Consider the following 26378-nt stretch of genomic DNA (forward strand, 5'->3'; position numbering starts at 1 on the left):
AATTTCTATGAACTGGAAATTCTATTCAAAATGTACACTGTTGACACTATTCAGTGACTATAACTGTGGCGACTCGTCGCATAAAATCTATAATGGGTTTAATTTTCACAGACCACATGTTAAGTAATTGTTCTTGATATACGGCTTTACTATGACATCATTCTGATTTAAAAACAACTTTATTTCTGGAAAACCTCCTTCTGTAAAAATTATTTATCTATAACCATTTTGCATTAAATTAGTGCAAAAGTCTCTCATCAAAATATTAAATGCCTTGTTGGAGACCCAATCACTGCAAATCCAACTTAACATTCTCAAAGCTGGAATTCTGGATGCAGGCTTACACTTGAGGGGGCAAGGTACCGGGTCGAGTTTTTATAGCCTTAACTGTTCTCCTACATGAGATGTAAACAGGATTCCAACTTTGTACACTTATCTCTAAAGCAGAAACAATAAAATGGACTTTGAGAACCAACTAATCTTATAACTAAAACTAGTTTAAATGTAATATTGGATAAATTTTTAGTTATTGGAAAAAAATACCTTCTATCCTATTGGTCTCAAGAATTTCAGATTGTTTGTTAGAAATATCACAAAATATTGGGGGAAATGGGCTTTGAACAAAGTATTCGATTGTAGTCAATTGCTGAGATCTTATAAAAATAGGTAAACTGTCATGTATATCCTTATTCTTTGCCCTGGGATTTATTTTTCTGTAGTAACTTTATTTCAGGAAAGGAAGACTTATTTGGATACATATGTATTTGGCAGTCTGTTTGTAGTGAAAAGAAGGAAAATCCGTATGAGTAATGATTTTTCTGACTCATATCTGGTTTCCAGTTTTAATTGAACCTGAATTTAACTGTCCTCCCCTCCCCTCCACATTCCTCCCTTCAACTGAAAGCTTGAGGATAGTAAATGTAACTATCTTTTATTTCAAACAGATCATTTTACAGTCATGAAGAGAATGGATTAAATGACAGATAAGCATTGAAGAGATTAATACGTGGCAAAAATTTCAAGATAGTGACCCTCAGATCCAGGCTAGATGTATTTCCAAAAATAGTTCTACAGAAAAAGGGCCCAGTGCACAGCCAAGGATTCTTGACAGTGAGGGTCATATAGAGCAATTTAAATATTCTCTAGATTGGCCTGGTTAATCTAGGACCTGATCTATTTTATGGATCCAATCTAAAAAAGACGTAATCTTCTTTTAAATTGCAGAATTTACAGAGAACTTTCTTCCTTTGGCAGCAGCCTGAGTTATTGAGAAAATCAAAGCCAAAGAGATGTGGTTTTTTTCCCCACTGTGAATTAAAAAAGGAAGAATAAAGCATTTCCTTTCCCCGAACAAGAGAGGAGTAGCCAGCAATTTATTTCTAAAGGCCTCAGTTAGAACGTCTCCTCCTGCCTCTGTTTTGTCAGTGGGGGAAAGTAAAGTGAATCATGGCAAAAATTCCCTGTGTCCATAATTACCATGAAGGGAGTGTGGATTGCTGGTCTTCAGGGGACATCACAGGTTTTAGACAATGACAGAATGCAGACGGGAGTCCTTCTCCAAGCTATCAGGGCAGCATCAACTCACCTCAGGGAGGACTTCCTCAGTTGTCTCCCCATGACAACTAACACCTGCTGATTTTCTTTCCTGTGTGAGGATAGGTGTGACTCCAAATTTAATCTGATTTAGGAAAATAAAGCAATGTGATGCTTCCTGAACCTGGGTATTTAGAAGATAGTTGCCTTCTAGAAAGCCAGAGAAGTTTGTTATAAGATTAGATTCACATCCAGAGCTGTCCCCCCAATTTTCAGGTACTCTGAGATGTTTGTGCCAGAGGCACAAAATTAATTCAATGCTGGATTAAATTTGCGTGAATAATCTGATAATAAAATTCTAGAGGGATGACTGATTGATCATTCATAAGAGCCTGAAATTTGTTGTTCATGAACTGTATTAACATACCTTTCTTCTATATTCGCCTACCATTCAGTCTCTTTTACCTACTGTATTTATTTTTTTGCTTTATTCGTTTTCTCTTTTATTATTTTTTTTAACGTTTATTTATTTTTGAGACAGAGAGAGACAGAGCATGAACGGGGGAGGGGCAGAGAGAGAGGGAGACACAGAATCGGGAGCAGGCTCCAGGCTCTGAGCCGTCAGCCCAGAGCCCGACGCGGGGCTCGACCTCACGGAGCGCGAGATCGTGACCTGAGCCGAAGTCGGACGCCCAGGCACCCCTCTTTTATTATTAATTTTTCTCTAGACAAGTTGAAAAGTCAAGTATCTAAAGCCAGAAAAGTAATAGAAATTAGTAAATGAGGCTGTACTGAAAAATGATAAATGGTAAGTGGCTTCTGGCTTTGGGGTTAGGGAAGAATATGGAGTTGCATGTTTGTGTGGGGGCAGGGCACAATATTGAGTACACATGCCTTATCTCTGGACACTAGTCATTAGTCAGCTGTTAACCATCTGGGAATGTGAGTGTAGAATTACTAGATTTCAGACTTTTAAAAAGGGGAATTGGAACCCTATCTTTTTTTCTTTCATGAAATACCCTGTATTTAAAAATGTTGACTATCCAAGAGCGCCTGCGTGGCTCAGTCAGTTAAGTGTCCTACTCTTGACTTCAGCTCAGGTCATGATTTTGCAGTTCATGAGTTCGAGCCCCATATCGGGCTCTGTGTTGGTAGTGCAGAGCCTGGTTGGGATTCTGTCTCCCTCTCTGTCCCTCCTCTGCTTGCTCTCTATCCCTTTCTCAAATAAAAATAAACTTTAAAGAATTATTAAAAAAATAAAAATGTTGGCTATCCAAATACAAACCATAGAGACTTAATACTCCATCTATAGATTGGCTAAAGTCAAATAGTGTAGTATAGGGAAATAGATGCTCTCATATATTGCTGGTGGGAACATGAGCTGAGAATACCTCCATGTGGAGCATTTTGGCAGTGACTGTCAAAATTGAGTATATATAAATGTACATATCTTTGACTTAGCAATTCTACTTTTAGAAATTTGCCCTACGAACATACTTGCATACATGCAAAATGACATGTGCATAGGACACTCACTGCAACACTTTTCTAATAGTAAAATATTGGAAATGTCTTAAATGCCCATCAAAAGGAATCTGGTTAAATGACTTTATGGTACCTAAATGCCATGAATGCCATGTAGCCATTAGGGTGCATAAGGCAGCCCATATATACTGACGTAATACATACTGTTAAAAAAAAAGGCAATATGTAAAATAAACAGTTTATGTTGAATGCTATCATTTGCATTTTTGTTTTTTAAAATAACATGTATATGCTTTAACTTGAAGAATATATATAATAAATACTACATATGCTTACATTATATATAATATATACGTACATATTATACATATTTAAAGATTAACTGTGGGAGGATATGAAACAAACTGAAAACAGGCTTGTCTCTGTGATGGACGGGGGGCGGTTGGGAGCCAAGTTGGAAAAATTAATTCCTTCTCACTGTACATGCTTCATTACTTTTTGAAGTTTGTTTCATGTGCATGTACCAATTATTTGAAAACAAAAACAAAAACAAAAATGCCTACCACCTCACGCCAGTCAGAGTGGCTAAAATGAACAAATCAGGAGTCTATAGATGCTGGCGAGGATGTGGAGAAACGGGAACCCTCTTGCACTGTTGGTGGGAATGCAAATCGGTGTAGCCACTCTGGAAAACAGCGTGGAGGTTCCTCAAAAAATTAAATATAGATTTACCCAATGACCCAGCAATAGCACTGGTAGGAATTTACCCAAGGGATACAGGAGTGTTGATGCATAGGGGCACTTGTACCCCAATGTTTATAGCAGCACTCTCGACAATAGCCAAATGATGCAAAGAGCCTAAATGTCCATCAACTGATGAATGGATAAAGAAGTTGTGGTTTATATACACAATGGAGTACTATGTGGCGATGAGAAAGAATGAAATATGGCCCTTTGTAGCAACGTGGATGGAAATGGAGAGTGTTATGCTAAGTGAAATAAGCCATACAGAGAAAGACAGATACCATATGTTTTCACTCTTAGGTGGATCCTGAGAAACTTAACAGAAACCCATGGGGGAGGGGAAGAAAAAAAAAAAAAGAGGTTAGAGTGGGAGAGAGCCAAAGCATAAGAGACTCTTGAAAACTGAGAACAAACTGAGGGTTGATGGGGGGGTGGGAGGGAGGGGAGGGTGGGTGATGGGTATTGAGGAGGGCACCTTTTGGGATGAGCACTGGATGTTTTATGGAAAACAATTTGACAATAAATTTCATATGAAAAAAAAGAAAAGAAAAAAAAACAGAAAAATATGGACAGCTAATTAAAAAATTTAAAAACTCTTGAGTAGACCAGCATTGAATGAACCACTCATTTGCAGCCTGTCCTTGGCCCGCAGGTCCCCAAGCTTGCCATTTCTGCTATTGCCTGAGCTCTTTGAGGCATTTGTCTCTTCCTTCCTGTACCAAGATTTAAAGTAATCACTCAATAAACATTCTAAGGTGAGTAGATCTTCTTCACTTTATGTTTCACTTCTCTTGCTCCCTTATCTGTTATTCTAAAGTTTATTTACTTTTGAGAAACAGAGACAGCACTAACAGGGGAGGGGCAGAGAGAGAGGAAGACACAGAATCTGAAGCAGGATCCAGGTTCTGAGCTGTCAGCACAGAACCTGATGTAGGACTTGAACCCATGGGCCATGAGGTCATGACCTGAGCCAAAGTCAGACACTTAACTGACTGAGCCACCCACGTGCCTCACCATTATCTGTTTTTCTTGTTTCCTTCTGCTGCACCCCAAACCAGTCTCCCCTCAGATCTCTGGTTCTTATTTATCCATGCTCTTCCTACCACCGTCCAGGGTAAGAACGTGCATGTGCCAAACTGTAATGTCTGTCAGCTTAGGTGTCTGACCCGTAGGCATGAATTTAGATGCTGGCTACCACTTATAGTAAACCGTTCCTACTTTCTGAACCTGTTTTCCCTTCTGAAAACTAGGAATAAGAATGCCAACGTGGCAGAATTATTGTGAGACTTTAAAAAAGTAATATACCAAAAGTGCCTTTAAAAAAGTGTCCAGTCAAGGGCTCAGAACATAGCAAGTGAACAATGACCCTTAATTCATTCCCAAAGTGATCAATAACAGTTAATTCACTCAAAGTCTTAAGCAGTCATCTATCAAAATTGTTGTTCAGATTCTTCCACTGCAGTAGGTGTAAATAATTAATAATAGTGCAAAAAGCATTTTAATTTTAGCAGCAATTAAACCATGAAACCAAAAGAATAAAGCTCAGATGAGTAGCTTTTAAGTATTAACTGAAAGAGAGAGTTTGTTTGTTGTGTGGGAGAGAGGCTCGGCTAGGGGTTTGGAAACAGAAGTAGTAGTTCGCTCCATCTGGTTTACCTGGAAAAGGCATATAAGGCTGTGGCACTGTGGGACTCTGTAAGGTAAATATTGTTAATTAAGGCCATTCATCCCAAGGGAGGACAAAAGCAACATGGGCTACAAGTGGCTGTATGTTAACAAAGCTACCTCTAGAGAATTTCTGAAACACACTGAGGATTTCAGAATCCATTCTGAGGATGGAATCTGAGAATCCCAGAGTTTGAGAAATGTCCCCTACCTGCCAGTTGCTACTATTTTCATTACAGGTAGAGAATATTTAAACTGCTATCATTTTCATTATAGGTAAATTACATTTAAAATGCAAGTGTAGGGCAGCCCTGAGAGGGATAGAATATTCCAGAAGAGCCAGAGATGGCCTAAACTGAGTAGGAGATCTTATATATATTGAGTTGGTGGACAGAATAAAAGAGAGGGAAGAATTTGTGTGAATAAAAAAAAAAAAGACTTATTTTAGCATAAATTGGCAGTTAAAGGCTACAGAGCTAAAACCGTTCTAACGGGTTGCATTTTGGTGACTTTTCAAAATGAGAGGCCCAAAATACCCATCTTAAATCACTGTGTCCTGCAAATGACACTTGATCCATATATTGCAAAGTTGGAGCAGGGTTCTTACAATGCCTTCCAAGTTGCTATTTTAGAGTACATAATTTTCTTCCAAGATGACTAGAACACTTTGAAGACATTGCCTAGTATGTCTTTGTACCACTTAAAAAAAAAGTCAGTAGTGCTACGATTTCAGTTTTCCAGGTATGAAATGAGAGGATTGGGCTACTGATGCCCAGGGTCAGAATTATTCTAGCTCCCAGCTTCCACTGAATGTCTTGTGGAGAGGAAGATCTTAAAAGCTCCAGAATGGAAGAAATGTGCCTAAATTTGCTTAGAAAGTGCTGATAGAGCTAGGAGTTTCACCAGCGTTTCCTGTCTCAAAAACAAGTTCTCACTTTGGTCTTCAGTATAGTAAAACAGGGATCAGAAACTGCTACTGTTTGTTCAAAAGCAGAAGCTACAATCATTTCAAAGAAAGGGAGAGCAAAATCGAAACCGAAACTCTACTTGCACCTCTGTGTAGCGCTGTGCTCTATACCCGCCAGGGGCTGCTGCTCCCTTGTCACAAGTGAAATTATTAACCACAGAGGTGTCTTTCACTTAAGTCCTAAATCAGGACATAGCTGACCGTTTTCCGTAGTAACCCAGACATCTTCTGGGTATCCCAAAATAGTTTTTTGTGGCTTTATGAAAAGTCTTGCTTCTTTTCCTTCCTACAGCATGTGTATTCATTGACATCATTTCTGAGAGCTTTGGTCAGAATTGGTAATTCAAATAATTTGCACCATTGATCAAAATGCTCTGTAAAATAACCCAGACCCCAACGCAAAGAAGAAAACTTCATGGTATGCAGATGTTTTCTTCTTCTCCTCCCCCTCCCCGGCCCTCCCCCTCCCCTACCCCTCCTCCTCTTCCTCCACAATTCCAAAACCTTGGCATCCAGGACCAGATTTAAGGGAATTAGCCCCCAAACACACTTTTGTTGGGAGCTTTCATTCATTCTTCACGGCTGTGGTAGGCCACTCAGTATTTTAATATACTTTCAACTTCAAAGATACTGATAGAAAAGAAATAAAAACAGAGGGAATTATCAGGGCATCATGTGTGTTAGGAAGTTATGTGGGGAGGTGTTACACAGGAGGCAAAGAATGCCAAGAGACTAACATGTAAAGTATTTTTGTGCCTTCCTCAGCCTTCTCTTTGCCTGAAATGGTTTTTTTCTTATCTCTAAGCAATCTCCTCATTCATCAAGGCTCACTTCAACTATTAATTACTTCCTGCCTGAAACTCTCTTATACCTGCCCCCAAACCTCAGATTTATTGCTTTTCTTATTTGAGTTTTTGTAGACATTTCTTAACACATCATATTATAGATTTTTATTTCTGTAGCTTTATCCTCCTGTGATAGACTCTGAGTTCCTTGAGGATAGAAGACATTTAACTTTGCCATTCTTGCAATATGCATGGTAGTTAGTACCTAGATAATAAATGTCTGTTGAAGGGAACCAATTTGGGAAAGGGAAGTAGTAGCTGAAAATGACCTGAAATGCTTTCTTCTTTCATTTGATCCCACACATTCTTCCATTTCTCTGGATATGTCTGTCACCACTTAGATGATGCATGATCAGACACCCTAACTATTAAGGCATCTTTCAAATGTCAGGCTTCCATTTCTAACAAGGCTACACAATTGTGTTATTTTAAACTTTTCAAGCCTCTTTTGCATGTTACCTTATTTAGTCCTTACAACAATTCAACAAGCTTCTAGATGAGAAAACTCAAACTTAACAAGCATCAATGACTTGGACTAGAACTAGGGTCTTTTGAACTCTCAGTATATTCCATTTGATTTAGAGCTTAATCATTTGAATTTTCTATAATAGTTTCAAACATATGGAAAAGTTGCAAGAATAGTGCAAAGAACATTGTATACTTCACTTATATTCACCCATTGTTGTTGTTTAGCCACATTTGATTTCTCTCTCTCTTTCATCTATCATTTAATTTTCTAAACCATTTGAAAGTTGCAAACATCATTATCCTTTACCCCCAAATATGTCAGTGTATATTTTTTAAGAATGAGGATATTCACTTACATACTATAGTAAAATAATCCAAATCAAGAAATTAACATTGATATAATACTTTAATCAACAGACTTATTAAAACTTTATAAATTTTTCTAATCATGTGTTTTGTAACTTGTTTTTCTCAGTTAGGATTAAACAGGATCACACACTGCATGTAATTTTTAAATCATTTTTGTCTTCCTCACTCTATTTCATGATATTGATATTTTTTAAGAGTTTAAAGCATTTATTTTGTAAAATGCACGTTAATTTCAGTTTGTCCGATGTTTCCTGATGATTAGATCCAGGTTACACACTTCGGCAGAATCCTACATAAGAGTAACAATGTTTCCTTCTCAGTGTATCACACCAGGAGGCATATGATATCATCTGGTCCCATCACTGGTGATATCTGCCAGTTTTCCTTCTCTATAAATTTTTCCTTATAAACTTACAATTTTTCCATTTCTTCTTATTCCCAGAACCTTTTTATTTTTTAATCTCTAGTAGGGTTAATTGTTGGATAGGCAACCAACTCATAGCCTCACTCCAGCCATCACCGAGGCACCATCCTCAGCTAGGGGGAAACTGACATCATTCTTCTCACCCTCCACATGTGTCCTAGCTTCTCTACCCAGCAGCTGAGATGCCTCACATGTTATACAAGAGAATTAATGTGTTTGGGGCAACTCTTGACCAATGAAGGAGGACCCCAGTGGGTAAATGATACTCTCTTCTATCCCTTGGATGCACACTTCTGAGGCTCATTCTACATGGCTCTGTAGCAAGTCCCAGTGGATCATGCCCTGGTTGCCTGTGGTCATGTCCAACTCCAGAACATCCCCTGTACTATTTTCCTGTATTCTGTTTTATTCTCTTCAATCTCTCCATCGCTGATCCTTAAGATCATTTTTCAAATAATCTCTTGCATATAAGTCATTGTCTCATACTCTCTTCTCTTTCTGAAGGGACTGAGATTAAAATTATAATGCCTATAGGTTACTAGAGTCAGTGGACTGAAGAATGATACAAATAGAGTTATACATCTTTCTTACATGCTGTCCTTGTCCCTTCTTTTCCCCAAAACAAAACACACTCTCTTCTACACTAATGCCTCTTTATTTAGGTTCTGATTATGCCATTGACCCTCTTATCCAGTCCAATCTTTCTCCCCTGCCCACTTGCCCTACTAGGGCAATGCCTTCCCAGTGCTAATCCCTGAGGCCATTGCAAGAGAATGAAAAGTGAACATGATGGCTCAGCTCAACTGCACATACCTTTTCCTCCTCCTTCTCAAGGTCCTGTCCTGCAAATTTGCTTTCTCTTTCCACTAATTATTTTCATTTTGCTCTTGCTCATTTCTTTCTGATAGGCAACTCCTCATTTTTGTGGAAAGAAAATGAAACTGAGAAAAGGTGAGACTATTTTGTATTTCCTATAGGAGCAAAAAAAATCCCAAACACTCTGTGTGTATGTGTTTGGGCGTGCATGTGTGTGTCTTCTAGAAGAAAGCAGCACCATGATGAAGCACCCAGAAAATAATTTGGGATGCTAATTAAATTAAGGAGGTCCCCTTGACAGGTCTGTGGAATGAAAAGTTTTGAGAATTGGTAAATTCCCTGTCTTGGACATTAGGAAGACTGACAATTGTTTCAATTCCAATTCAATTCAACTACATAGGTCAAAATTTAAAACTTCCACAATCAATTCCCTTCTTTTTCAATTAAAGAATATAGCAGCTATCTTCTTTAGTCATCATAGAGTTGAATAGAAATCAGAAATAATGAGATAATATGATTTCAACATGTTTTCAGATGATACAAGAATCACTCTCAATGTCATGTAAACAATTTCTTCTCTGCCCCTATCATCATGCAGGTATGTGGCTTAATTTCTTTTTGCCCTGGTTGTGTTCTATTCTGTCATATCTCCCTTCAGTCCAGTAAGGCTGGGTTGTAGGTCTGGAGCAAACCTTTGTGCTCCAATTGTTGACAGGCCCTGCAATTTAAGTTGATATTTTGAACATAATCTCTCTGAGCTGGAAGACACCACAGAGTATCCTTTATCCAACCTTCTGGCCAGTAGGAAGTCTTTCCCCAGCATACCTAACAAATGGCTTTTTCTCAGTGTAGTAATTTCAACTGCTGGTGTCAGTTGTGAGGAGTACATAAGTATTTTGTTACAAAGTTATCAGTCTAATTGCACTTACTTGCTTTTCTCCCTCTACATTAGAAAGTATGTGCTGTCAGTCATAAACCAAGGTGAAACTATAAACATCAAGTAATAAAACCTTGTGGTTGATTTTTTCTGCCAGTCAGAGGTGAAAATGCAGCAATTCAGCAACATTCACTCCTTGCAGAGATAAAGGCACATTTGGAGGGACTGTGCCAGGGAAAGGAGAATAAGTAGTCTATGGCACATAGTATCCAAGTAAGCTAACCAGCTAAGACACTTTCAAAGTACAATTCAACAGGAAGTCACAGCAGATAACGCCACTCTCCTTACTGGTAATTACTGGCCTTACAATTTTAATACATGGCTGCTATGGACTAAAAGCTAGGTGGCAATTTATGCAACAGATCATTGTTTCATAGTCAGTGGTAAAGAAGGGTGGCACTAAGCAAGAGAATTTTTTTAAACCTATGAGGTAAGATAGTAAAGATATTATTAATAGAGGAAGACTAAAAGAGTAATGTCTTAATTATGGTCCATTTTTTTGATTCTCTCTTAAAGGTGATTTCTACTGCCAGGGAAGAAATAGAAAGAAAGGATTATGGTTAGGCTGGTAATACAGAGAACAGTAATTGTTGAGTTAAATCAAAGAACCTTTCCAAACCTTAGTTGATGGGAGTACCAGTGATCAGATATTTTTCCATTGGAAGCAATAGAGAATAGGTAGCTCATAAAAATGAAAACAAAAAAGTGCTTCCCAATAAATCCTGTTTAATGTACTAGGCCAAACTAAACTACATAATTTAACCGATAGGCTGACATTTTCTCTGCAAGAGCCCCACCAAGTGGTCATCCACCCAGTGGGTGAAAGTCACAGAAAAACATTAGGAATCCTTCTAAGGAAAAAAAGTAGAACAGAAGATGGATGGACACAAATCCTCCATCTGTAGAGAGATCCAGATTTAGGCTTCATGTGTAAGCAAGGCATCTGCTTCTCTCCACCATTTGTTTCTGGTAACTTTCTTGTCCTTACTTGAACTATGCTTGCTCTTTGACCTCATGACCCCATGAGCTTTGAATCCTTCATTTTCCCCTAATCAATCAACCCTCCTCTGTCTTCCCATTTTCTCCTGTCCAGCCCCAGACACTGGTGTCCACCACTTGAATCATGCTTTCAATATTACTTTCAACTCTAATATAGTCATTGTGTTTCTTTGGCACTGGAACTGAGCAGCTGAGAGTTTCTGGAGAAAAATATATAGTGACAGTTGTGGTAACTACATATTGTTGCTTTCTAACTAAGGTTGGGGCCTCAGTTATGGTCAACATGTGTCTGATAAACTGACAGTGGTTATTCTAAATCTTCCTTTTCCTCTCAGATCCCCTTTCTGCCATCAACCTATCTCAGACTCAGCAGATGATGGTTCTGCCATTTATCTGAGAAATGCCAAAGGTATGAAGTGAGAAATGCATCTTCCTCTTCCTCTTATGTATAAGCAAATTGACATTTCTACCTCCCCTTTGTGGTGGAAGAGGTGCCCAACTAAAGGCTCATTTTTCAACCTGGGGCTTGGACTCCATTCCATCTTGCCTACTCAATGAGTTCATTATATCAGTCACCTCCACCCCCATCCCCACCATCTTCACCTCAGAAAACAAAGAGAACAATGCTTTATTTATCTCATTAAAAATGAAAACAAAAAACAAGACTACTTTATGAGTTTGGGGTTTTAACTATAAGCAAAAGAAACCAACTCAGAATAACTTACAGGAAAAAAATGGAATTCATTGGAAAGACACTGGTGTAGCATAGAAGAAAATGCAAAATAACCAAGTCTCCCAAGGGCAGAACGTTTAAGGATCATAAAAAATGGAACTGTGGACCATCATGGTCACATACACTTACAAACTCGGGTTCAATTGCCTTCCCTTCCTGTGTGTCAAACTCAAGATTCAGCTCCTAGGAAGAAATCATTTGATTGGCCTCGCCCATGAGAAACATGTCTAAAGGAGACATTCTTGATACATTCACCATTGACCTCCATACGACACAGTTCAGTGGACATCATTTGCCCTTATCTTCCTGATTTCCCTGTAGCACATGTCATGGAAAGATATTGTCTCCTTCCCGAGTTCTTCTTTCTCTTTAGTTTCTGTGACACCATCCTTTTATTAAGAAAAAAAGAAAAAGTTGATGATCTTTTTAGTCTCCATTGTAGGTTTCTTTTTTTCTGCTTAAACATTATGTACTGGCTTCTCCATGGCATTATGGTTATTTTCTTCTCAGATGCATGGCTTCATCTTCCACTACAGTTATAGCACAAACTATACCTCATGTCAAAACTTTCACTTGAGTTTTAGACTGAATTATATACCTGAATATCTACTAAAACTCAGTTTATCTAAATGAGAACATCCTTTTTCTTCTTATGTTTTGGTGAATGGCCCATATCTTATCAGTCTCCCAATTCACTTCCCTGGGAGTCTTCCTAGATCACTCACACGCAACAATCCCTAATCAGTCACCAATCAGTCACTAAACCCTGTGGCATTTACTTCCTAAATATTTCTTGTTCTTCTCTTTCCGTTACTTATAACCACTCTTTTGATTAAAGTCTTCGTAATTTCTTACTTAGATTACCACATTAGCTGCCTCAAGACCGGCTTTTCTTGCACACCACACTCCATTTTCCAGAATGATCTTTCTGAAATGCTAATCTGATCTGCAAGATTGGACTCTGTCCTTTATCTCTCAGGATAAACTCAAATGTTACCCTACACATTCTATCTCTGGCCACTTTCTAAGGCTTGTTGATGGCTGCCGGTTCCTTACCTTTTTACTTAAAACAGCCAGGTTTCCAGTTGGAGGGACCAGAATTGTTTTGAAACTTTGCTTTAAAGTAAGAGTTTCTTGAAGGTGTTGTTAAATATTCTTTGCCTGACCCTAAATTTGGTGAATTGGAATCTCCATGGATGGAGCTTAGGAATCCTGATTCTTTTTGGTGGAGCAAGTTTATGAAATATTACCTGAATATTTCTAGACAGTCCATTTACTTATGTTGTTTCTTCACTCCCCAATACCCTTCCCTCTTGTCCTTAGAATTTAGTTAGTGTCACTTAACCAGAGACCTTCATTGTGATTTAGATGTCCGTTTTCTGTGCTCATATACCTTCTAGGCCTATCTCTGTCATAGTACCTACCACACAGAAAACAATATTTGACTGACTTTGCCATATTACAACTGGTCTAAGAATACATTGTTTACCTTTGTTTTCCTAGCACATAAGAGGCAAATAGTAGACATTTGGCAAAAATTTCTTTGATATGTAAAAATGTATAAAAAAGCTCAATGTATTTTTTTGTTGTTATAGGTTTTTTTCTGTTGCTTCACCTCTAAAAATAGGCATAAGATGAACACTGTCTAGCTGCTTTAAAATACCCTATTACTGTGATTACATTAGAACAATTTATAGGAAAATTTTTTTGCTATGTGAAAATACAATAATATATTGCTCGAGGAAAAATAGGCTAAGAAAATATGTGCATCATACAATCTTTTTTGTTAAAAAAAGCAAATCGAGTAAAACATGTATACATACACACACACATATATATATAACATATTGTAAAGATATACAGGGCAATTTCACTACTGTTATCTTTGGATCATGGAATAATAGGTGATTTTTATCTGCTTTCTACCAGAAACATGTGAATTTTATAATTAAAAACATTATTTAAAAAAGCCAATAAGCACTGTCTTCTTCAATCAACTTTGAAGACAGTGTGCACGTGCACACACACACACACGCACACACACACACACACACACACACAAACACACAATAAACAAAAGAAATGTTTGGGTCCTTTAAGACTTGACTTTTCTATAGAAAACCAGAAACTATTTGGTAAAAATATAGTCCTGAACTGATCAGGAAGGCTTAGGAATACAATGAATATGTAACTATCAGAGATAATTGTCTGTTAAATAGAGAAAAGGGACAGGTATGTTTGGAAGCTTATTCATAATACACAATTCTTTGTGATTCATAACTGGATAGGATTCAGGAAAGACTGAAACTCTCTCCAAGGGGAGGGAGTTGTTTTCTTATGGCAAATACTGGGTGGAGACGAGGTTCTGGAGGTTTATAAGCCAGTTAAACACATGATATTCATCCTTAGGGCAATTTAGTCAACAGTACAATTAACATCATCAGCTGCCAAAAGGAAGCAGTTTTCTGGAAGTAGATTAAAATAGGAAGGAAGAATAGTCTAAAAAAAGATTCAAGTTGAACAAAGTCTATTATCAACCTTTAAGTGGATGATCTCGGAAGACTCTTATCTACTTTTTTGTGTTTCTTGAAGTAGTGTTTCATGTTTATTAATTTTCTTTAAATATTTCTGAAAATGTTAGCATCTGCTCTGTGGGGAAAAGAAACTTAAAAAAATAAGAATAATAGGATGGGCTGTGAGCCACATTTGCTTTTTCTTAGCTCTGTCAAGGACATGGTCATATCTCAAAGCACCATCCTTCACTGGTACAAGCAGCATGAATGGTAGTGGTATTGGCCTGGAGGAAGTATATCAACCTCCCGGCCAACCTCCTTCCTGGAGGAAGTATATCATCCTCTCTGCAGTTGGTCTAATCAACCCTCACTCTGCAGATGTTATAAGAGGAAACAACCGATTGTTCACTTGTAAATTTGACTCTTAAGTCCATATATAAGAAATACTAATAAATTTAAATTTCTACTTGTTTCATTAAAAGCAATGTGTTACTTGATTTAGAATTCTAGGTGCACTTGAAATATACTCAAACACAAAGTTAATACCTAAAAGCAAATATAAATTTAGTGTAAATGATTTTTCTTACTACATAAGATCTTTTTTTATTTTTTTCAATGTGTGTTTTATTTATTTATTTTTTTATTTTTTTTAATTTTGTTTAACGTTTATTCATTTTTGAGAGACAGAGAGAGACAGAGCATGAGCGGGGAAGGGGCAGAGAGAGAGAGAGACACAGAATCCGAAACAGGCTCCAGGCTCTGAGCTGTCAGCACAGAGCCCAACACGGGGCTCGAACTCAGGAACTGCGAGATTCTGACCTGAGCCGAAGTCGGACGCTCAACCGACTGAGCCACCCAGGCGCCCCTCAATGTGTGTTTTAGATGCCATTATTTTAAGTAAGGGCTCCTGGTGAAGTTTAAAATATATACTCCACAAATATTTGATGTTCATTCAGACAACTTGCCAGGAGTAGGCCTATTACATAAAAAGGGGCAAAAAAAAAAAATGTTTAAACACCATGTAATTGAATTCAAATTACAATATATGAAGTAAAAATTCTTTCATGCACAAAGGGTTAATAATAGAAAACACTGAAAGCCACAGTGCTCTAACTAATAATGACTAGTGGATCTTAAACAAGTCACCAGGAAGGTTTGACATTTGACCTTTGATTTTTAAAAATATGTTGCTTACTCTGCAAGAGTGTCAAGTCCTGAATGATCCAATGATAAGCAACTTCTTTCTCCTCTGCTTCCACAAAGCTGGGAATTATTTTGACAAGATTCAGTACCAGGAATGCTTTTTTGAACAAAAGACCTGAGATTTTTTTTTCTTGGCCTTATTTAGAGTTAGCATACAAATGGCAAGCAATGATTTATGATCAATTAATTAAATGGGACCAGAAATTCTATAAAACATCCTTTGTTTTTTTTTCACTTTGGTGGGAATTATAGGTTTAAATGGTTTTATGATTAGCTTCAAAGAACTAGCATAAATACATTTGTGCTGTTAAAAAGGTAATCGGAATCTCTTAGGGCGTATGATGTGCTTTGTAGTAAAAAGAAAAAGGCAAGGGATTTGTAATGTAACTATCCCTTGAGATTGTTGAGATTAAATGGAGCCTTAGCTTTGGATTGAAAATAGATATCCAGTTGTTATTTTATATGAAAAACTAAATAAAAGAATAATCAATCATTTTTTGAAATTTCCCTTAATTTAAATTAGACAAAAACAGAAGTTTCACGGTCTTGAGGTTTGTCTTTACATACCTTAAGATCTTTAAGAATAATTCTCCATCCAGTCAATCATTGTTTTTGCACTCCACACAATGTTAACCCGCTTGGGTAGCTGAAGTTATTCTCTACAGCAGTCTATCAGACCCTATTTCAGACTGACATAAGCACTACATTCATTGCTCGTTCAGAATTCAGTTCTTTTGGTAGGTGGTTAACGACTTGTAATAGTTAGGTAATAGTTAGACCCCAGGTGAAGAGTATAGGTCTCTTTTCCTTCACCCTAGGTGTGAAGTGATACATGACAATGTGAGAATTAAGGCAAGCCTCAGACTGACTTTTGAAACTCAGCAAGCACTGATTAGCATTGGTTAACACCAACTTGGTCACACCACCTGTCTGTACTTACAGTGAAGTCCATCTCCTTTTCTGTTTGGGTCCTCTGTCAAGCAATGTGCATAGGTTTACTCCAGGCAGATCCAACAGTATTATAGTAATAGAATTCACAGCCAGTGTGCTTATAAAATATTTCTAGACAACCCATGTACACTGAACACCAGTCACTTCTCTAATGCAAAATAAGTCCTAACTACCATTATGTTTGTTAATAAATACTTTGGTGATTGGAGATAAAGACAGTTGAAGACAGAAGCAGCTACTTTTGAAGAGCTTTTGAACGAACAGTCTTCCAAATGCTAACTCAGTATCCTTGGTGTACGTATTCTGCTTTTAGTTTCCACATTAAAGTGAATGTGTACGTACATACACATTCTGTGATGATGTATTTTAAGTTAAATAGATATGACATTCCATCCTAATATTTCAGTATGTTTCTTTAAAAGTGAAAGTCTTCCATTGCCAAAATGACATTATGACAACTAATACAATTAATAATTCATTAATATCACCTAATAATCCATATTTAAATCTATTGTTCTTTTGCAGGTAGTCTGTCTGAATCAAGATCCGATCTAAACCCACCTTGTTAAATCCCTTGAGTCTCTTTCATTCTTCCACAGTACCTTTTGTGATGACATTCTGACTTGCTGAAGTCTTACTAGTTGTTCTTTAGAATGTCTGACATTGTTTGATGCATTTTTTTTTTTTTTTTGTGGTGGTATCTTGCTCCTTACCAGTTCTCTCTGTAATCTAGGAGTTAAATCTAAAGGCTTTATAAAATTCAAGTTAAACACTCTTGTCAAAGTTAAAATCATAGGTAACGTTCAATATTTTCCATCGTATCACACTGGTAATTGCAAATGTCTGGTACTTCCACCAAAGGTGATACTAAATTTGGCACTAAAATGAAGGGTTTTGAAAGTCTGATTCTCCTCCTCCTCCTCCTCCTCCTTCTTCTTTTTCTTCTTTTTTTTTGAGTTTATTTATTTTGAGAGAGACAGAGAAAGGAGCCAGGGAGGGGCAGAGAGAGAGAGACAGACAGACAGACAGACAGACAGACAGACGGAGAGAGAGTCCCAAGCAGGCTCTGTGCTGTTAGCAGAATCCAGTTGCAGGGCTCAAACCCACGAACGGTGAGATCATGACCTAGGTCGAAACCAAGAGTTGGACGCTGAACCCACTGAGCCATCGAGGCACCCCAAAAGTCTGATTCTTGTATTGTTTTGTTTCCCAGCTTGTGACCAAATTTTTTTGGCTGGAACTATGTAAAGTTCCAGGTTACCAACAACCATTTGCCTAATCCTTTTAACACCAAATGATAAGTCTTGGCTGCATCAATGATCTCATTAGGGCTTGCTAAGTAGTTACATTTATAATTCTATCATTTATTTCACAGTTATTTGCTAGCTTTCTTCTGACAAGTAGGCCTTCTCTCTTCAAGTAGGGCTACTTAATTATTCTAGATGGCAATTCTTTCTGGAAAGGTGGAATAAATGTTGATTTTTTCCTTTGCCTCTAAAATTTGGAGGTAATTTACTAAGCAGATATCTGTCTCCAGAACTCTAATCAGCCCTGTACAACATGGTCACTTTCTAATGCATATTCTGCTAATATATATATGCATATTCTGCTAAATTTATATATTATACATAATTCCCATTGGGTTTGTGCCAAAATGGCCACCTGGGAACAATTATTATGGTATATTGCATTTTCTATTTATTTGTTGTTTTTATGTAAAATTCCTTTAGTATCTGAAAATATAGTAATTCAGTGCTCTTATTCTCTTCATTATATTTCCTTTTAAGGATCTAATTGGTTTGTTTACTGTAATCTTTTCCTGCCAGGTATTCCCATGGTGTTTCATGATTTCTTTTGTGTTTTGATTATTTCATTTGTAACATTTATTTGGTGCTGAGTGGATTCCACAAATTGCTCATGTGCCAATGCTGATGTCCTGTTACTTCCATTCTGCCATCACTGATACTCTTCTTGGGTATCTGAGCAGATCATGGAACTCTCTTGCAGGCAGTGTCAGGAACAATTTATACGTCCAGTATTTGTTAAAGGATAAATACCAAAGATAGCACATCAGGCAGGAAATCAGCATTTGAAAATTTTAGTTAATTGTAAGACTGACTTAGATTTGACAGTACCTAGATTTCTCATTATAAGATTCCAATAGTTTGTCTTCTGGTGTTGCACCGAACACTGAAATAATTTGTTACACTAGTTAGGCCAATGTAACACGTGAAATTTTGTGTGGTTTCAGAGATAAGGGCCTCTGTGGAAGAAAATTACCTTGCTTTCCATGTTTAAGATTTTTTTTTTTAAATTACAGAAAATATGGGGCGCCTGGGTGGCTCAGTCAGTTAAACGTCTGACTTTGGCTCAGGTCATGATCTCATGGTTCATGGGTTCGAGCCCCACGTTGGGCTCTGTGCAGATAGCTCAAAGCCTGGAGCCTGCTTTGGATTCTGTGTCTCCCTCTCTTTCTGCACCGTTCCCACTCATGCTCTGTCTCTCTCTGTCTTAAAAATAAATAAAACATTAAAAAATAAAAAAAATAAATTACAGAAAATATGACAAAACCTCTATGAGAGCAGGTCTCAGTGCTGAATCCCCAGAGTGAAGCCTCTCATGTAATAGAAACTGAACAAATATTTGTTGAATGAATTAATTTCAACTCATTCATTTCTGTGGGAAATAAAAATCTGAAGTGATACAGATGAGGGTTGCAAAAATCATCTTGTTGAGATTTCTTCTCTTGACTGAGATTCTAGATTTTCTTCTATAGGAAAGGATATCAAAGTCCTTTCGCCTTTCCTAAAGGAGTTTATAACATTAAAAGAAGATCTGTATCTCACCCTCCAACATTACAGTTATTATTACTCCACTTCACAAGTAAAATAAAAGCACTACTTGAAGAAAATATTCCCTTATCTACCTCGGGTTCTCTTGTTCGTGTTCACATATCTAAATACTCAGAAACACAATTTTTCCTAATCACTTAGATATATTTAATCACATACACTCACTAAAACTAGATCAGACTAATGCGTCAATCAGAATGTCAGGAGAAATATATCTGCTAAGGAACAGAACATTATTGACTACTCAACGTGGATCTTTCTTTCCTTTTCCCCAACCAAAATCTACAGCAAAGTGTTCATGAGCAGGAAATGAGATTATTTAAATGGCTTATGTTGCTATGGCTGGTACTTGTTTTATGATGGTGGTTTAACTGTCAAATTAACACTAAGTTCTATGGTTGTTGGACCCCTCTGTCCTGTAGAGTGCTAGAAACCCAGAACCAATTAAAATGTCTTTCAAATTTCCCTTTTATATTTAACAAGCACACTGTTTCATTCTTATTGATAAGTTCTTTTTTTAAAGACTTTTTAAATGTTTATTTATTTTTGAGATAGAGAGACACACAGTGTGAGTGGGGGAGGCACAGAGAGAGGGAGACACGAATCTGAAGCAGGCTCCCGCTCTGAGCTGTCACCACAGAGCCCGACTCGAGGCTCGAACTCACGAGATGTGAGATCATGACCTGAGCCAAAGTTGGCTGCTTAACCGACTGAGCCACCCAGGCGCCCTGTTTTCTTTTCTTCTCTTCTCTTCTCTTCTCTTCTCTTCTCTTCTCTTCTCTTCTCTTCTCTTCTCTTCTCCTCTCCTCTCCTCTCCTCTCCTCTCCTCTCCTCTCCTCTCCTCTCCTCTCCTCTCCTCTCCTCTCCTCTCCTCTCCTCTCCTCTCCTCTTCTTTTCTTTTCTTTTCTTTTCTTTTCTTTTCTTTTCTTTTCTTTTCTTTTCTTTTCTTTTCTTTTCTTTTCTTTTTAAGGTTAATGCTCCAAAATTGATTGGGTTTAAGCTTCCCAATTACGACCATAACTTAATCATTTAATCCTATCACCTCTGAGTTTTTATATGGGTCCACTTTATTTGAATTTTCATTCTCTACCCAAAGATGTCTGATCTTATTCTTTCCTTATTTCCTCCTGTTAGGTATATTGGGGAGGAAGGAAGAGGGAGAAATGCTATTTTCCACAGCATTTTGTTTCGAAAATTTTCAAAATTATAGTAAAGTTAATAGTACAATAAATTCTTGTGTATCTCATACTTAGATTTATCAGTTGTTAATAGTTTGTGAAACTAGCTTTATTTCCTCTTTTTCTCAATTTCTCTCTCTCCTCCTCTTTAATATTATGGATCATGATTTTTTTTTTCAGTGCATAAAATCGATCAGCACTATTATTTTTTTGATCTTAAATTGTCTTAAATTTGGCCAGAAGGAGGCCCTCCCGACTATTCCTTTATGCTTTTGAAGTGACCTTATTCATATCTATTATACTTTCATTCCTCTTGATTTCAGAATATTTAACCCCTTCAGGTTTGCTGCTGTTTTGCTATCTGCCACATGCATCTCCTACTGATATGAATGCCTTAGTAATGTGAAATATTACTTGATCTATTCAATGTCTTTAATACAAATATATATGTATATATGTATATATATATATATATATATATACACACACATGTATATATGTATATATACACACACACACACGGCTTGATATTTTTATAAGCCTTGATAAATTATATCTTTTTAATAAAAATTTTCTCTATTAAGTTCAAAGACTAAAGTTGGAGATGGGAAAAATATACCTTAATTGACATTTGCTTCTTGGTGTAACTTTACTTACAACATTATACTCAACCCCTCTTTTGGTGTTGACTGTCTCATGATATGATTTATGAATTTTTATATTAGGTCATGAAATTTAATGTACCTTCGGAATTCTGAATCCAGCTAGAGATTAAAATATTCAAAACACCATAGAGACATTCGGAGGAACAATCCAGTATTATTCAGAAATGTTAAATTATAGGATTTCCTTAAAGATTTTTCCTGGTGAAACAATACTTTAAAGTGCATACACTGTCCAATGCTTGCCATTCTTTATAAGATGGCTATGGTTTAACGTGTGTCAATTTTTAAGGAAACTATCACTTCTTTATAGTTGTTTCTAAATATTTTCTATAAGTGTCACTAATGTTTTCACTTTGAAATGAAGAAAAATATTTTCCAAAAGTGGGTTGTTGTCATGACATAGAGAAATTTTTAATTCCTTTATCCCATAGAACATAGTTTATTTCATAAAGCAAGATTTAGCTAAAACGTACACTGTGACTCTGAAGATTTAAGTATAATTTCTCAACATACCCAGGCAGTCACTTGCTCCCAAATTGCTAAAGAAGTGTTATCTCTAGTCCCAGTTCTTTTCTTTACCAACTTTATTGTGTTACCTTAGGCAAATTATTTGACCATCTCTGGGTTTACTTTCTCTGTATGGAACATAAGAGTTCAACTATATGATTTCTAAAATCATCTCCCATTCTAAATTTCTGTGAATCTTTGGTAACAGATCTAAAATTTAAATGACTGGAGAAAATTCAAAGAGAAATACTTTCTTTTATCTGCAGATTCCCTTTTGCTAGAGACATAAGAGCCAGCACCTGGGACCACCATGTGACTATAGTGCACTTCTGCTAGCTCTTTCATTACTTAGCCTTTTCTTACTCATATTTTGCAAACACAGAGTATTGCATATGCTGAATTTGTAACATGCTCTGTAACAAATGTCTAGAAGAGGACAGATGGGAGATCGGGCATTAATCCTTTTTTTCCTTCCAAATTTTAAAAGTACGTTAGTGCTATTCATACCACTCTCCAGTATAGTGGTGATATTAGGGCAACTATGTTCATTTGAGAGACATTACAGGTTCTGTATCTGTAAGAATTATCTCTGCAATCCTATCTCTCTACCCCTCAAGTTTTCCCACATCCGATTATTTTCTAAGACCTTGTAAAGGAGTCAATATACTAATGACAATAGGCTGTCTCCTTGGGACAGTGACTCCTCTGCCTTCAAATAAATCACTGGAGAAAATTTATTCCAGTATTCCTTACAAACTTTCTGGAAAATATTCCTCAAAATGTTCTAACTCAGACATCTACTTATTGCTGGCTTAATGATCAAAAGGATTTAGAGAGCACAAAGCATTTTGAAGCTGAAGTGATTTAAATGCTGGTTCTGCTATATCCCTTGTTTTTGAATGTGTTCACTCACTTGCTGAATTTATAGAACCAATTTGGGAGAGGAACAATGTTTCTGCCTCCCCTAAGAAATTCCTCAAATTCCTTACCATGACAATCAAAAGAAAATCTGGGTTGCTCTTTGTGAGACATTTCTTACGTACTCAGCAGCAGTAAAAGTCTTGATTGTTCAGGTTTCAGAAAAAAAGTCATGAAATTTCTTTATTTCGTCTACCTTTAAAAGCATAGTTTAGAGTGCTGCAGTAGATAAAAAACAACAAAAACCAGAGAAACAAACAAACAAAACCTCCACAATTAACTACAGGTAGAGTATATACAGCATGAGTTTTATAATCATACCGGCTTCAAATATTAGCTCAGACATTTGCTAGTTCTATGATTTTGCATATTTCCCTTAAGGAATCTGAATCTCAGTTTTCATCTTTAAAATGGGACCCGATGTTGAGTGTTATAAGTTTTAAACAAGAAAATATATATAATATACTGAGCATAGTCCTTGGAACATACAAGATGTCCAGTAAATACTAGCTATTGTTAACTGGTTGCTAACCTTTTAATTTTATTTCTAAAAGTTGAAGAGCATTTTAAACATGCAGTTAGAATATCATTATAACTCTGCAAAGTAGTGCAGGATTCCTCACTGTCATTAACTACTCAGTGTTCACATTCTTCCAGCAAGTTTATTCAAATTAGTATCTAAACAACACCCATATTTTAAATTGGGTAACCATCTTTTCTAAGTCTTTAATCTATTGGCTTCTCTCCCTTTCTTTCTTTCTTTCTTTCTTTCTTTCTTTCTTTCTTTCTTTCTTTTTTCTTTCTTTCTTTCTTTCTTTCTTTCTTTCTTTCTTTCTTTCTCATGCTTTTTATTTGTTGAAGCAATAAGATCATTAGTTCTGTAATAATACTCATATTCTTGTTTGTCTGGTTACATCTGACGTTGTGTTATTGAAAATGCTAACTTGAAAAAACTCAGACTTTAAAATTTAACACTAATGGAACTTAGATAGTTAATCTAGCTAGACTTGACCAAATTGTAAATTCCATGAGGTCATGCTTTATTACTCTTTTGCATCCTTATGGGGCCTGATGAGATAGTACTAGGCAAACAAATACTTGTTGCTTGATCAATTACTGAGAGTAATATCCTGCATTTGACTCATTTATATTGACATTTATATTAGGGATGAAGCATGAGTTGGGAATTTAAGAATAAAGACTTGCCTTGCCATAATTTTGCTGTTTGACACTGAAAAAAGTCATTAAATATTTCTGAGCCTTAAAGGTGAAGGTCTCTAAAAGAGAGATGCTCTGCCTTACACATTTACCATGGGAATAAAAAAATGCATCAGTGGTAAAGTGAATGCTGGTTAAACAATAAGTGTTATTCTTTTTGAATAAAAAGGGTCAACACTGATATTTAATTTTAACATCAGCACTTGAATAAAAGGCTGAATGGACTTACTGATTGGAAAGCCACCCTTATATTTAAAAAATGGAAAATGATTTTTCCTACTTAGTTTCCATTTCTCTCTTAGCCATTATCATGCAGTTTTACATGTCATATTATAATTGGAGAATGAGCTTTCTCCTGATTCTCTCATCAAGTGAAAGCCCAATTGAAATAATGATTGGCTTAGTTGGCCAATGAGACGAGACACTTTGGTTTATACAACCAGAGTTCCTCTGAAAGTGGTGAGGACAAATCTCCTGTCTCAAAGGGCAACTGAAGAGTCATCAACTAATTTTTAACCAATGGCAAATTAACATGGAATATCCAAGGAAATAGATATGAATTCATGTGAGTACAAATGTTGTTACAAAAAGCATCACTCCAGTGAATACTGGATACATTTGTAATGACTGTCATTTGAAGTAAAAAGAGTGTCCTAATTTTAGTTTTAACAAAGGCTCAGTAAGTGCCTCGTGTTTGGGCACCAAATATATTTTATCATTTACAAAACAGTTTTTAAGTTCCATTTAAGACTTATATATGAAAATTTCGATTCACAAGTAAGATATGGATTGTGGTGGGAGAACTACAGTGAATGGTCAGGACACAGCATAGTTGCAAATTACAGGAATGTTGAACATATGAGGCTGACTCTGCTTGTAGACCTAACTGGAGGATTACATCTATCTATTCTCTTTGGTTTGGATTGAAAGTGTTTTTAGTAAAGGCATGATGCGCCCCATCTGCATATACAAATAGGCCAGAGCAGTGGTTCTCGTCCAAGGGAGAGTATTTAAAAATAGTAGTATCAAAGGTTCACCCAAGATCAATTACAAATCAGAATTTCTAAAGGAATAGCTTACGCATTTAAGGCTGTAAGGTCAAAAAGCTAGAATTAACTCCTTTTAAATTTTGTCCTTAGTTAAAAATGGGATGCTGGTGATAAAATTAATTTTGGGAAAGTGCATAACATTTGAAAATTACAATAGGCCAGGAAGGAAGCAAATGAGGTAGCTATTACATTGTGCCTTCTGTGAGCACGATTACAAACCCCAGAGCAAGCCACTGTTTAGGGTTTCAGCTCCTTGAAAGTATTTCTGGTACTTATGCTTCGTTTCCTCATTTAGATATTATCTCCTCTAAAATTTGTCAACTTTAAACACTCTTTAGATAATTTAGGTTTTCTAACAAGGTTTCTTTCTCAAGACCACTGTTTTAAATTTTTTTTATTAAAAAAATTTTTTTAACGTTTTATTCATTTTTCAGAGACAGAGAGAGAGAGTGCAAACAGGAGTGGGGCAGAGAGAGAAGGAGACACAGAATCCAAAGCAGGCTCCAGGCTCTGAGATGTCAGCACAGAGCCCAACACGGGGCTCAAACTCACGAACCATGAGATCATGACCTGAGCTGAAGTTAGATGCTCAACTGACTCAGCTACCCAGGCACCCCTCAAGACCACTTTTATATGTGAAATATTTTATGAAAGTCATTTTCTCAACCAAAAACACTGATAAAAGATTTTTTTTTCCCCATGACTCACCATAATGAGTAGGTTTTCATGTAAAAATAGTTTGGTCCAAAATATCCATATGTTTTTCACAGGCTTTTTTTCCCCCCTCAATAACTGCTAAAAGAGTTAAAATGTATAACTTGCTGGAATGGAAGTCTTGTTTGGGAAATCTGTTTAATTTTCAAGAATGATCTATATCTGGAGGTGAAAGAAAAGGAAAGGTTCTTTGTCCAAGTTATTTTAGTCTCTTCTACGTTGGTATGGTTTTCTGGAAGTTAGAATGTGTTCCCATTTATCTCACAACTTTCTGTAGTTTGACTTTTTTTTTTTTAAGTTTATTTATTTTGAGAGAGAGAGCGAGCTTGTGTGTGAGCAGGGGAGGGACAGAGAGAGAGAAGAAGAGAGAGGATCCCAAGCAGGCTCTGTGCTAGGGCTCAGGCTCATCACCCTGGGATCATGACCTGAGCCAAAATCAAGAATCAGCTGCTTAACTGACGGAGCCACCGAGGCGCTCCTACTTTGACTTTTTTAAAGTCTCTTATCTTACTGCCAGTTTTGAAGTGAAAGGATGAATTAATTGATGAGGAAAAACAATTTTTGAAGTTGCAAATTTTGAACTTGTGGATTTTTTAGAAAACACACAAATAAATATTCTATTAGT

Source organism: Acinonyx jubatus, chromosome A1 (genome assembly GCF_027475565.1).
Source record: "Acinonyx jubatus isolate Ajub_Pintada_27869175 chromosome A1, VMU_Ajub_asm_v1.0, whole genome shotgun sequence".
Lineage (NCBI taxonomy): Eukaryota > Metazoa > Chordata > Mammalia > Carnivora > Felidae > Acinonyx > Acinonyx jubatus.